This window comes from Homalodisca vitripennis, chromosome 7 (genome assembly GCF_021130785.1).
Source record: "Homalodisca vitripennis isolate AUS2020 chromosome 7, UT_GWSS_2.1, whole genome shotgun sequence".
Lineage (NCBI taxonomy): Eukaryota > Metazoa > Arthropoda > Insecta > Hemiptera > Cicadellidae > Homalodisca > Homalodisca vitripennis.
Window position 1 is genome coordinate 29,401,897 of NC_060213.1, and position 12,840 is coordinate 29,414,736.

Sequence of the window (12,840 nt, forward strand, 5' to 3'; positions counted from 1 at the left end):
TTAAAACACATTAAGTAAAAAAATTGTTATTTATAAAATATAAATAAAACTTTGTGCAATTAAAAAGTCATGAGATTGCGCAAAAAAGAAATTTATTTATAACTTCTATCCACGTACTTTATTACGACGTATTTATAAATTGTACCAAAATGCTATGGTTTTCGGTACTGTGTTATTAACATTTTATTAATATATGCTGAAACTTTAAGACGACTGTAAGATTGGTGGATCTGTATTGTTGAGGTGCAAGCGAATTGTGACCACCTATGAGATAAGAATGTATGTGCAATCTTTATTGCATTTTATATTGAATTTATAAAATTATAAACTTTTTCAGTAAAGTAAATGAGTTTTGTATTTGTAGCTCATACTTTCACCAGAGTGTCAACGGATAAGTATACTTAAAATGGTGGTTACGGTTACTTAAAAACCTCAGTCTTAAAAACCAAATCTTTGTTTATATAACATTAATATGTTTTTATTAAAACTTTCACTTCACATTTTGACTAACATTGAGTACAATATTAATTGTGAATCCATAAGAAAAAATGTATTAGTAAATGTAGGCCATTAAGAATTGTCATTCTATTTTCTTTCTAATAATTTAGCTACTAAGGTTTTAGCCAAAGTTTTGTACGAGTAATGTAGGCTACAAAGACTCGTAAGCGCTTACATACACGTTTCGACTACTGCCTATTTTAAAGGAATTAAGAAAAAGTATTAAATGTACATTCCCCAAAAATCACATTTTTTGAAAGCAGAGATTAAAAAAACCTTCCTTTAAGTTAAATTTGGTCAGTCAACAATTTATTAATGGGGTAATTCAGAAACACCGAATTAATCCAATATTGAAAAATCGGTACTTCAATAAAAAACAAAAGTTCTTGAAGCTATAATCGGGCTTGGTGTTGCCTTGAGGATGATCTTAGTAACCAATTCCCCTACGGGAATTCTTTAATAATAATGGTTGGCAAGTTCAAAATGATTTTTAAATCTCAAAATTTATCCAAAAACTTTTCAGACAAAACATTTTAGCGTAAATTTATGATAAATTTAAACACACTTTATCTACTGTTATAAATCTGATAGTAATATTATTGTCACCATTTCTGTTTTATTAATGCTTCCATTTGAATAATTATGATTGGTATGCAATCAGATAAGGAAGGAACGGCTGGCTGCTTATGATGTTCGTAACTATGGCTCTCCATGACATTCGTCCAAACTTTGTTAGATAAAACAAGATCTCCGAGCAACATCTTTTAGTCGTCCCATGAAGTGACTGGGAGTGCCGCAAGGATCGGTGTTAGGACCGATGATGTTTCCGTGTTCAATACTCAATAATAGTGGTTACATACACTTCACGGCTGCCTGTTTATTATGTTCGCAACTATGGCTCTCCGTGACATTCGTCCAAACTTTGTTAGATAAAACAAGATCTCCTAGCAACATCTTTTAGTCGTCCCATGAAGTGACTGGGAGTGCCGCAAGGATCGGTGTTAGGACCGATGATGTTTCCGTGTTCAATACTCAATAATAGTGGTTACATACACTTCACGGCTGCCTGTTTATGATGTTGGTAACTATAGCTCTCCATGACATTCGTCCAAACTTTGTTAGATAAAACAAGATCTCCTAGCAACATCTTTTAGTCGTCCCATGAAGTGACTAGGAGTGCCGCAAGGATTGGTGTTAGGACCGATGATGTTTCCGTGTTCAATACTCAATAATAGTGGTTACATACACTTCACGGCTGCCTGTTTATGATATTCGCAACCATGGCTCTCTGTGACGTTAGATCTCAAATGTTATTAGATAGGACATGACCCCGCAACAACATTTTTTTGCCGGGATAGCTTCGTCTTTAAGACAACTAAACAATATTTCGCTCGGCAGGTGCTCGAGATGGCTTGGATGACGCTTTATCCAGCCGCCACTCAGCTCCCGCTGTCTCGCTGATGGTCCCAGACTTCCTCACAAAAATTAAAACTGAGCCACACAATGGCTAGGGATAATTATGATTTGGAAAGGTCGACTTTTCTATAGACCGATTTTTACGCCTTGTGACAAACGAGAGCGGTGGTAATGGGGGCGGGTGAAAAAATCACACCGAGGTGTCTAATGGTCCGATCGTCGACATCCTGTCGCGGTATGACGCTGGGGATGGGATCAGGAGGCCGGGTCAGGGTGTTGTTTTGTAAAAAGAGGCTCTTCGGGGGGTAAAACAGAAATAACACTGTCCTGACGAAGTCATATGTGTAGAAAAACATGGGAATATTCACAAAGATACGTTTTGTCATGGCTCAATATCTCTTGTGCATCTTTTTACTTTCTCAATTTGCAAAGCAAATATACAGTGTGTCCTCAAAGTCATGTCAGATTTTGAATTGCTTATAGTCACTCTAAGTCTGCGAAACATATATGAATTAAAACAGCTGTTTAAAAGGTTATGTTTCCATCTAGTGATGTGTTGCCCAAATTTTTATGAAAACAGTCATCGTGACAGCTTTTCAAATAAAGTTTCAGTGTATTTTGTGGCTGGAAAAGTCTAATTCGGTGATTTTACTGAAACGTGAGTGTCGTCGAGTGTTTCATGGAAATCCCTCTGACAGACGCAGTTTTTATCGATGGGATTATAAGTATAAGTGAACAGGCAGTTTAGTGAAAAAAATGCGGACAGGAAGGCTAAAAAAGGAGATGGAGCCGTCGAGAACATTTTAAACAATTTTGTAAAAAGTCCAAATGGTCTGTGCGGAAACTTGGTTGTGAGTTGAATGTTCCCAAGTCTACAGTTCACAAAATTTCGAAGAAAAGATTTAAATTTAATGGTTAGAAACATCAAATGTTGCATGCTTTGAAGCCTAATGACAAATTTTGAAAAATTAAAGAATTAAAATGGAATGGGTTAAAAATGTATACATTGCATTGTTTTTAGTGATTACACTACCTTTCACTTAGAAAGGAGCGTCATTATGAAGTTAGTATATTGGACATTGAAAACGACGAATCAGATTGGATCAGTTACCCCAAAAGTACTAATCAAAGTATGGGAGAAGATCAAAGTACGCTTGGACGTCTACAGGGCGATTCATGATGCTCATGGTAAAACTACGTAAACCACTTTTTATTCCCATATTCTCTTTCTCGTACTGTCTATTCTTTTGTAAATAAAGTTATTTAAAAGTGTGACATGATTTTGTGGACGCACTGTACATGATTTGATTATTTTTGTTAAAGCCTGTTGGGATCCAATAAAACAAAAGGTATTTTATAAAAAAATTAGTTTTTTGTATTAGCAAGAACAATCACTGACCTATTTGAAATGAGCTTGGAAAGCACACTGATAGTCCTTTTTTATTTTTGAGATTTTTATTTGAAAAATATGTATTGTAAAAAACCCACTTCAACTGCGTTACTGTCTTGTGTTTACTTCATAATAGTTACATGTAGCTAGATCTTAAAAAATCTATCTATTTGGATGAAAATTTAGTTGAAGCGGTAAACAACATATAAATATTTGTATTTAATTTAAACTATCATCTATCATTATTCAATTTATTAAAATGCTTTGTGTCTTTACTAAGTTGTAGATGCCCTGAAATCAACTAGGCACGATTTTATCACGTATTTCTTCAAGAAAACGTAGTTTTATCTTTTACAACTTCAATAAACCCTTTAAAGTTTTAGGATATTTTATAATAGGTAAACTATTTTTTCTATAGTATTATCTAAACTATAGTTTCCTATAAAGTCTTTTTCATAATATAAAAAATATCAAACTTTAATGTACAAACGGTTCCATTTAAATTTTGCATTTTCAAAATCGTTTTAAATTTGTAACACTGCTACATAATTCTCTCGAAAATAAGTTTTGGTAAGAAAAAGTACTTAAAAAGAGTATTTATTGTTGTAATTTATAGATAAAAATGTATTCTTATAATTTAAGAAATGTCACTTCGAGCATGTTTGAAGAATTCATTGAACAATATATAATTTTGGTTTTTGTTCAATATTATAAATTGTCACTATAGTAGAGGGCAGAATAACATCTTCTGTGGACTGCGTTATTTAGGCAGAATAATTCTTTATTAACATATATAGAGAACAATTTTTATATTACCAAATGAAGGGGGAATGTCTATGCAACATTTACCATATTTTCATATACTATATAATATAATATCAATACATTACAAAAATCATTAAGAATCCAAAAAAGTAACTGAGTAATGCCCATTTACGTCTCCGGTGTAGAACACATTAAACGAATAACATAAACACAATAATAAATTAAAACTGTCAATACTTAGAGAACAATACTCTCAATCAACATTCTCGACTTTTTAGGCTCAGATATAAAACTTTGGAATAAATAATTGAAATATAAATTCGTAATATATTGCGGTTACATATACAGAGTGATTACATACTTCTTTGGCTAATAGTACCCATGATTCGTAACAAAAAATATTCTATAAATATAGGTCGAGAAATGTGTCGATAATTTTGCGATGCAATATTTTAAGGCCAACTATTTTGCAATTTTTTGTATTAAATAAAATTACACAACTATTTCCTTTCTTCTTATTTATTATAATCTAAGTGCAAAGTTTTGTATCATTAACTAGTTCTAGAGCTAATAGTTTTGTTACAAAATGGTGGCTAGCGGCTAAACGAAAAATTTCTCGACCTATATTTGCAGAACATTTTTTGTTAGCAAACATTAGTACTATTAGCCTTATACATTTGTAACGTACTTTTGTGAACACCCTGTATAGTAATTCAGCTCTAATCCATATCCAGTGTTAAGTAATGTCTAAAAGTACAGATATAGAGAAACCAACCATTAACACTTATCTCTTGGAAAACATTGATACTACTGGACACATGAAACTGTTTGGACAGGGAGGTTTGGCGTTAGAAAATATTTTTTGTACATCCAGCCACCTTTATATAAAACGAATACGAATACCCTTCTCATTTAGTAATTTTCTTGCAACGAGAACTTCGAGAATTTTAAAATTGACCAATAGTCTCCCTAAAACTTATACTTTATGCCACTTCTATGCTCCAGGGTTTTTACTTTGTGGATTCGCTGGGGTACGTACAGAACAGTGTATAACTTTAGAGAAGATGTAGTAGTAGACGTGTTTTATGGGAAAGGTGCAGATCAATGGACCCCCGCCCACAAGCAGATCGAACCTTGGACATCCGGCAACATCTGCGGTCGGTCCAGCTGCCGACCCAGCGGCCGCGCCGCAACTGCCAGCGTCTGAGACAATAATTAAAATACAAAATCTTGCAGTCGGCTTATTGATGGTGTCGGACCCTTTGTTTCGGCCCCCCTCGATCAAGACAAATGCAGGGCCCTGGGCCCCCGACTGCGATTGGCCACATTACCGGGTCCTTGTTGATCATTCGCTTAAATTGCTTTCTTTTCAGCCGCTCGCGAGTGATTGATTTCGGTTGGTTTTACATTTAGATGGGCACGGCCGGCGCGGCTCTTCGACCGCGGACCCCGGACTCGGTTGTCACTTGTTAATGAGGCCGCACCGCGGCGGTTGACTCTGAGGCTATTTCAGACCGTGATCTCGCCGCAGCATCACTCAGACTGGGCGTGCTGCAAGGATCGGTGTTAGGACCGATGATGTTTCCGGTTTCGATATTCAATGAAAGTGGTTAAATACACTTCACGGCTGGATGTTTATAAAGATCGTAACTAGAACAAAATCTCGCAGCGACATATTTTAGTCGTCCCATGAAGTAACTGGGAGTGCCGAAAGGATCGGTGTTAGGACCGATGTTGTTTCCAGTTTCGAAATTCAATGAAAGTGGTTAAATACACTTCACGGCTGGATGTTTATAAAGATCGTAACTATGGTTAGAACAAAATCTCGCAGCGACATATTTTAGTCGTCCCATGAAGTAACTGGGAGTGCCGAAAGGATCGGTGGTAGGACCGATGTTGTTTCCGTGTTCGATAATCAATAATTGTGGTTACATACACTTCACGGCTGTCTGTTTATGATGTTCGCAACTAGGGCTCTCCGTGACATTCGTCAACATTTTATTAGATAGAAAAAATCTCACAGTGACATCTTTTAGTCGTCCCATGAAGTGACTAGGAGTGTTGCAAGGATCGATGATATTTCCGTGTTCAATATTTAATAATAGTGGTTACATATACAATAGAGGATCGCAACTGTGGCTCAACGTGACATTCTTCAAATGTTATTTAATAGAACAGGATCTCGCAGCGACATCTTTTAGTCGTTCCATGAAGTGACTGGGAGTGCTGCAAAGATCGGTGTTAGGTCCAATGATGTTTCCAAGTTCGATACTCGTGTAGGATTACCATCTTACAGGACTAATATTAGTGGAAACATACACTTCACGGTTCACTCTTTATGAGGTTTAGAACAAGATAGCCATTAGACTACAAGGTGTGCAGTTACCACGCGTTAATTTTTAATTTGTGCGTATCGGTTACAAAGAGTGTGAAGATATTATGTGTTATTTTCTTCCCTTGGGCATTCTGAACTCTTAAGCGCTCCTGAGTTCAACGAGAATCATAGAGACAGTTCTCCACCTAAGCAATATTTTTACCACCGTATTCAAAAGTAACATAAGCCACAAATTATATCTCTATATTCAAAAATATGTCGCCCAAATATGTAATACATTACGCGTAACAGTAACTGGCCACCGATTTGACATTGCCCATACCGACGTAGAATACCCTTTAGCTAGTCACAATAAAAATATGCACAATCAAAATCATCTAGAAAGTTGTTACACTATGAAAGGAATCTTACAGTCAATGAAAATACTAATGAAAAACTGAAAGATTAAAATTAATAATAAGTGAAACCGGAGACCACCTACAGACAACAAAGAGGCCAGAATTTAAGATAAAATCAAATTTTTTCTGAATCACTCTCAAACTTCGATGTTATGGACTAACAGCTATGTATTGTATTTATTTGTAATTTTTAGGTTTCATATTTATCTATAAAAGTGTACTAGATACACAAATGTTTTTTAATGTTTTAAACTATAAAAATGGCTTTTGTTTGAAGAAATCTGACTTGTTTTTGAGTGAGAGCCATTCGAGAACTAAATAATAACTAAACTATTACTGGCGACCACTGAACCGAGGCGTCAATGTGTCACCTCAAGATCCCGGTAATCCCCCCCCCCAACCGTCCGAGCGCCACATCAATGTGGGTAATGAAAGTGTCAAGCCGTCTCTATCTGCGATGTCCAGCTGCCGGCCGCAGTATCAGGGGGCCAGAGGTGCAAAGAACCCCAGCAACAATCAATTAATATCGGCCCGCATCTCGGATTAGTCGCCCATTTGCCGGACCATTTGGCCCGTCCGTCCATCGCACATCGCGCCCGGCCCTGACAGAAAATCGAACTCGCTCCTGAGGTCACTGGAGATGCCGCAATCCCTTACATTATCCTTGCTGTAACCTTTTTATCCTTTGGGATACACTTCTTCTAATGTAACCATTTTTAAAGAAACATTACTACAATTCTAATTTTAAAAATACGTATCCTGCCATTAGAAAACTTACTTTCTATACGATAAAATAATGTCGTTTATTATGAAAATAGAGTGTAAAAATTGAATCACAATCGCCCTAAATCTAACCTAACCTTTCTCGATGATAATGACCCACTCAAACATTCATTACCTCATTCAAACTGGTCTCTTACAGTGTTTACAGGTACGGAATTACGATTTTGTGAATGTGTGCTCTTATTTTTCCAGCGTTTCATCATGAATTCGTCTAAAGAGCTTTTATTTTTTTGAATTTTGTTGTTTGATACCTTCAGCGAGGCTGTTGATTAGTCTGACACCAACTTCTGAGAAGAAAAATCACTTGATAATTGTTTACAAAATATTACCCCAAATCGGGTAAACTTGTGGGAGAGTACAACTAGCATTCTGCATTAAAAGTGAGTCACGTGATCTTTGGTGCACTATAGTATCAGCAAATAATGATAGGCTGTTTCCTTTTTTTTGAATGGCAGAACCTCAGTTGATCTCATGTTTGAGTAGTTCCGAAATAATTGCCCACTAGGTAGCTGTATGGTTTAGGAATAATTGCATATAAATTTCCACCAGAGTAAATAAAAACAAACGGTGAAGGGGAGAGGTCGAGAAAGGTCAGTATCGATTGGAAGGATGGTGGTTACTAGTGACCACAATAGTGTTTCCAGTGCCATCTCTTCTCGTACCTACTGTGTTCTTGTGGGAGGGGGGCTTTTTATTTGAATTCGTTCAAATAAAAAGCCCCCCTCCGCTAAATCCCAATCCAAAATTTCAAGGGAACCATGATCTAACCTCTCCTCTCTCACCCCGAAATTGGACTTCCCAAACCTCACCACGAGGGTTTCAGTAGAGGTTGTGATATTTGGATTCCATATAACTCTAAACGGCAAAGAGTGACTCTATAGTATTACCAATTTAGGCATTGCTGTTGGGCCCAGGTAGTTTGGAGCAGAGTAGAAAACAAGGAAAAAGACCAGTGTTACAGGTTGGTTTATTTTATTGTTTCTAATATTTTATTTAGTATGTTTGGACTATTGAATATTTGCCTCTGAGTTTGCTAATATAACAAGTTCGATTTTCTGTCAATACCAAAAGCATCACGAGTATTGTAATGTACATCACTACTGGACATTGACTGGATTTTGAATACAGTATCGATTGTTACTAGTTTCGATGTTCGCTATTCAATTGATATCCGATTTATTGAAATGCACCGAATAACAGAGGGAAATAAAAATTTTACAGTGTAAAAGATTATTTTATACAAAGATTTTACACTGTAATAGAAGAACAACTGGGTTTCCCATTATACTGTTTTATTCTGTTTGTAATAAAATATCGTTCAATACGTGGTTTCCGAAAAAATACAAATTAATAGGATGGTTTTCTGTCATTCTGTCATGTAACGTTGTTTATCCAAATTTATTTTAATATTGTTGTATTGTGGAACAGTCTAGAGCTTACAAATATTAAAAATCTGGAAAAGGTTTTCATCTACACGACTGTTTAGTTATTTCAATGAAATTCCTTAGAAAGGCCGTCCTACCACATTGTTAATAAGCACAAAATTCAAATTACTTAATAGACATCTAAGTAATATTAGTAATTATAACCAGCACTAGAAAGAATTCACTAACGTTGAGCTCACAGAAACGATAATTGCATAATTATTGATAGAAAAAATGTTTACAGCTCGATCCAACGGCCAGTTCTAGTTCTAGTATTGATAACGTGCACACTAAAGAATTCCATTGAGAGGATATGGTTACGAACCTGAGAGATTTCTAAACTTAGATTATCATTGATTTATCTGAGAATGAATTCTTTGATAGCTTTGAGACAGGCCAAACACAACGTCTCACTGAGGTTAATGACTAGGATTAGTCAACAGAGTTCACTAGTGAGTTCGCTAGTCGTCGTAATTATAATTCATAGGTCTAGATGTCAGATGTTGCGTTGTACCAGTGCAGTCTTTTATATTTCCTGTGTTCTGAACATTTTGTTGTTTTGTTACTAACATAAGAAATTGCGGCCGAAGGGGCAGGTAGTTGTGTCGCACGCACGGACCCTCACACTCACGAGCGCAGAGGGTCGATTCCCTGCATCTACAAGTTTCCGTCCCGGTCAGGACGCATTATGTATTAATGTAATCACAAAAAGATGCTTTTATTGTCTGCAAAACACGGTACATAGTATAAAAATCCACATTGAGAAATGATAATAAAAAAAGTAAAAAAAACTGATATTTTTCCATAGTGAACAGAAAATAAGGCAAGTACAGTTTATATCATTTCGTTCCCGAGTTATCCTGCGAAAGACAGACACCTAGTCGCCTGAGTTGGGATGGCAAAATGGTATTGTATCAAATTATACTCAAGCAACTCAAGTAATAATATTAAACAGTTATACAATTTTAAAAAAAATTAATATTGTATTTATTAAAAAAAAAAAAATATTAACTCCCATACACACACATCAAAGTATAAAATAACTAGTATTGTTAAGTGTAATTAAACATAACATTGAGCAAATTGGTTATTAGGTCAAAGGGTCTGAAATAACATTGGGTATACCTTAGTATATAACAGTGCTGCACGATGAGTTAATGACGTTTATAACAAATAAGTACAAGTATTATTGTTTGTAGAGTTATTTCTTAGCACCGTGCACTATGGTTGGCCCAAAGTTTTATTTTCTGTGCATGAGATATTTTATAATCCTGAGTTTGAGCACATGTTCTCAACTTCTTCAATGAATCACTGTTATAGTAACTGTTAACAGTCTAGACAAAAATGAGAAGAGCTGTGGGTGAAGATATAATCAATAATTTTTTTTTAAAGCGAACATGATAAGTTTAATTCTTGTCCAACTTTTGTCTACCGCCTAATTTTTGGATTAATTTTTTTACTGCTCACGATACCAAGACTGTACTCGTAGGCTAAATTTTTCTCAAAATGTCCTACGGCCAGACAGAAAGACAATGAAACAGAGAAGAAATCTTTACATCCCCCGACAGACAAATGAGAAATGATCATGGTTACCAATAAGGCAAGTGTAAAAATATAAGCTAACGCTCAGCCGAATCACATGGATTAACAGGCACCATTATCGAAATCAATGTTGCCTATCAGAACTGAAGCATCACGCAAATTTTCAAGTGTGTGGATTAGTTCGTTTTCGAGATGTCGTGTAGACAGACAGACACACAAAAGTTGACGATTTAAAACGCTCAGCCATATCCCGTGGAAGAACATGCGCCATCATCACTAAATACTAAAAACTAACAAAAAGAACTAAATCACAGCTCAGTCATTACTGACTATTTGGTAAAGATTAAACATTAGTTCGTCTTACCTTTAAAAGACGAAAAATATACAATATTCCATATACAAATAAACTGATAGAACTGAAAGTTGAAGAAGCATATAATAGAATGTAACGATAGCCATACCAACCAATCCACCTTATCATTACAGTACATATTAAAATGTCATACGATTGTGTTAACAAATTTGGTTTTTCAGTTATGTTCTCGTTGCCGTCACAGTTATCCAATGTCCAATAAGTCCAATGAAAAATGTATACTAATGCTCAGCCAAATACGAGAACTTGATGATGCTCATGTTGAAATTAAGCTGCAGAATTATAATTCTATAGGTAAGATCATTTTCTAAATATGGATAATGTGGATAAACAGAGAGATAGACAGACAGAAATGAAACCTCTCTAGTTCCTGGAGAAATAGGCTTCGCTAACGCTCAGCCAATAATTCCGAACCTGACCTAACCTAAAACAAACCTAACCTAAAACTAACCTAACCTAAACCCAACCTAAACTAACCTAACCCAAACCTAACCTAACCTAAAACTAATCTAACCTAAAACCAACCTAAACTAGCCTAACCGAAAACTTAACCTACCCTAAACCTAACCTAATCTAAACCTAACCTTTAGCCTAGTATAAGTTCAGAAGGAAACTATGTGAATTGGTTCACTGGTGACTGCCTCGGGTGACACGAAGACTGCATCCGTCCCTGGAGCAGGTTCCCGGCCCGACAGGACAGAGGACGTGACGGTATGAGGATGACAACCCTGAGGATGCAGGCAGCGAGCCGTGGCCGGAGACAAAGATATGACACCTCGCACCCTCTCCGCGCACCGACCCGGAAAATTACCGGAGGATGCGGTAGTTGAAGCCGTCAATTTTGTCGGCTCCGGAGGCTGCAGACTGGAGATACTCAACGGTAACAGGATTTTCAACTGTCACCGTTTTCCTTCAACAATGATACTGAATTGTCACCACATCCGCTCCGCCGCTCAGAACTACCTCTGAACTGCACATAGGCTATTTGATAACTATACGCTTGTAAACCCTCATCGGATATACGAGGTTGTTGAGTAATGTAATTTAGCATCTCAAATCCTTCACAGTCTGCAAGGACGTAGCCAGCGAATGAATCCGAGGGGACAGGACCCCCCCAAATTTCATTTTTTTCAGTAGAACATGTACTACTGAAAGTTAGTTCTAAATATTGAAACGGGCCAAAAACATTTTAAAGGACAACATTTAATTGCAATTCACGTCAGACTACGGAATTTGGCTGAGCGTTAGCGAAGCCTATTACTTAGACGAATATCTCAGGAGAAAACTTTACTAAGTACTTAAACATTATCACGTTTTGCTGTCAGGTAAGGTGCTAGGAAAATTCTTTTTCCGTCTGTCTGTCTGATTTCCACAGTGGGCTATGTCTGAAGAACGAATTGAGCTATAATTTTTAATTAAACTTCGACGTAGACAGTTACATGATAGGTGTTCTCGTGCACTCTTCACCTCGTATATTTTGATTTACACTTCTTCCCTTATGAAAGGAAATCAATGCAGTGACTAAATCGGATACAGCGAGAATAAAATCACATTTGACGTTTTAAAAACACCGAGTGCTACTCTCCGAGGAGCAGACACATTATATAAATGCACCGAGAAAGATCTACTCCCTACATACTCCCCCTGAGTAACAGTGACCTACATCCCGTGATGGGGGTGGGTGGGAAGGGATGATATGGGGAGGGGGAGAGACTCCCTCCAGTGCGGGAACAGAGCTCAATAAAACAAAACATTCGGTGTTAACAAGCTTCTGTTTAACACCGACGTAAAAACGTTGCAATGGTGCCAACCTTAATTAGACAAACGATAAATAAACGTACTAGTAACATACGGACAGTATGGCTACTATGCGGTGAATTACATTCCCCCTCTTCATCTGTGTTTAATAGACTCTC

At 36.5% G+C, this 12,840-nt stretch overlaps 1 protein-coding gene across 4 annotated transcripts in view; it reads right to left on the reverse strand.

The window, feature by feature from the left end:
- The window catches only part of LOC124365788 (myosin heavy chain, striated muscle-like), a 654,015-nt gene that overhangs the window by 350,811 nt on the left and 290,364 nt on the right, over positions 1 to 12,840 (reverse strand). The gene's annotated exons all lie outside the window — the stretch shown is intronic.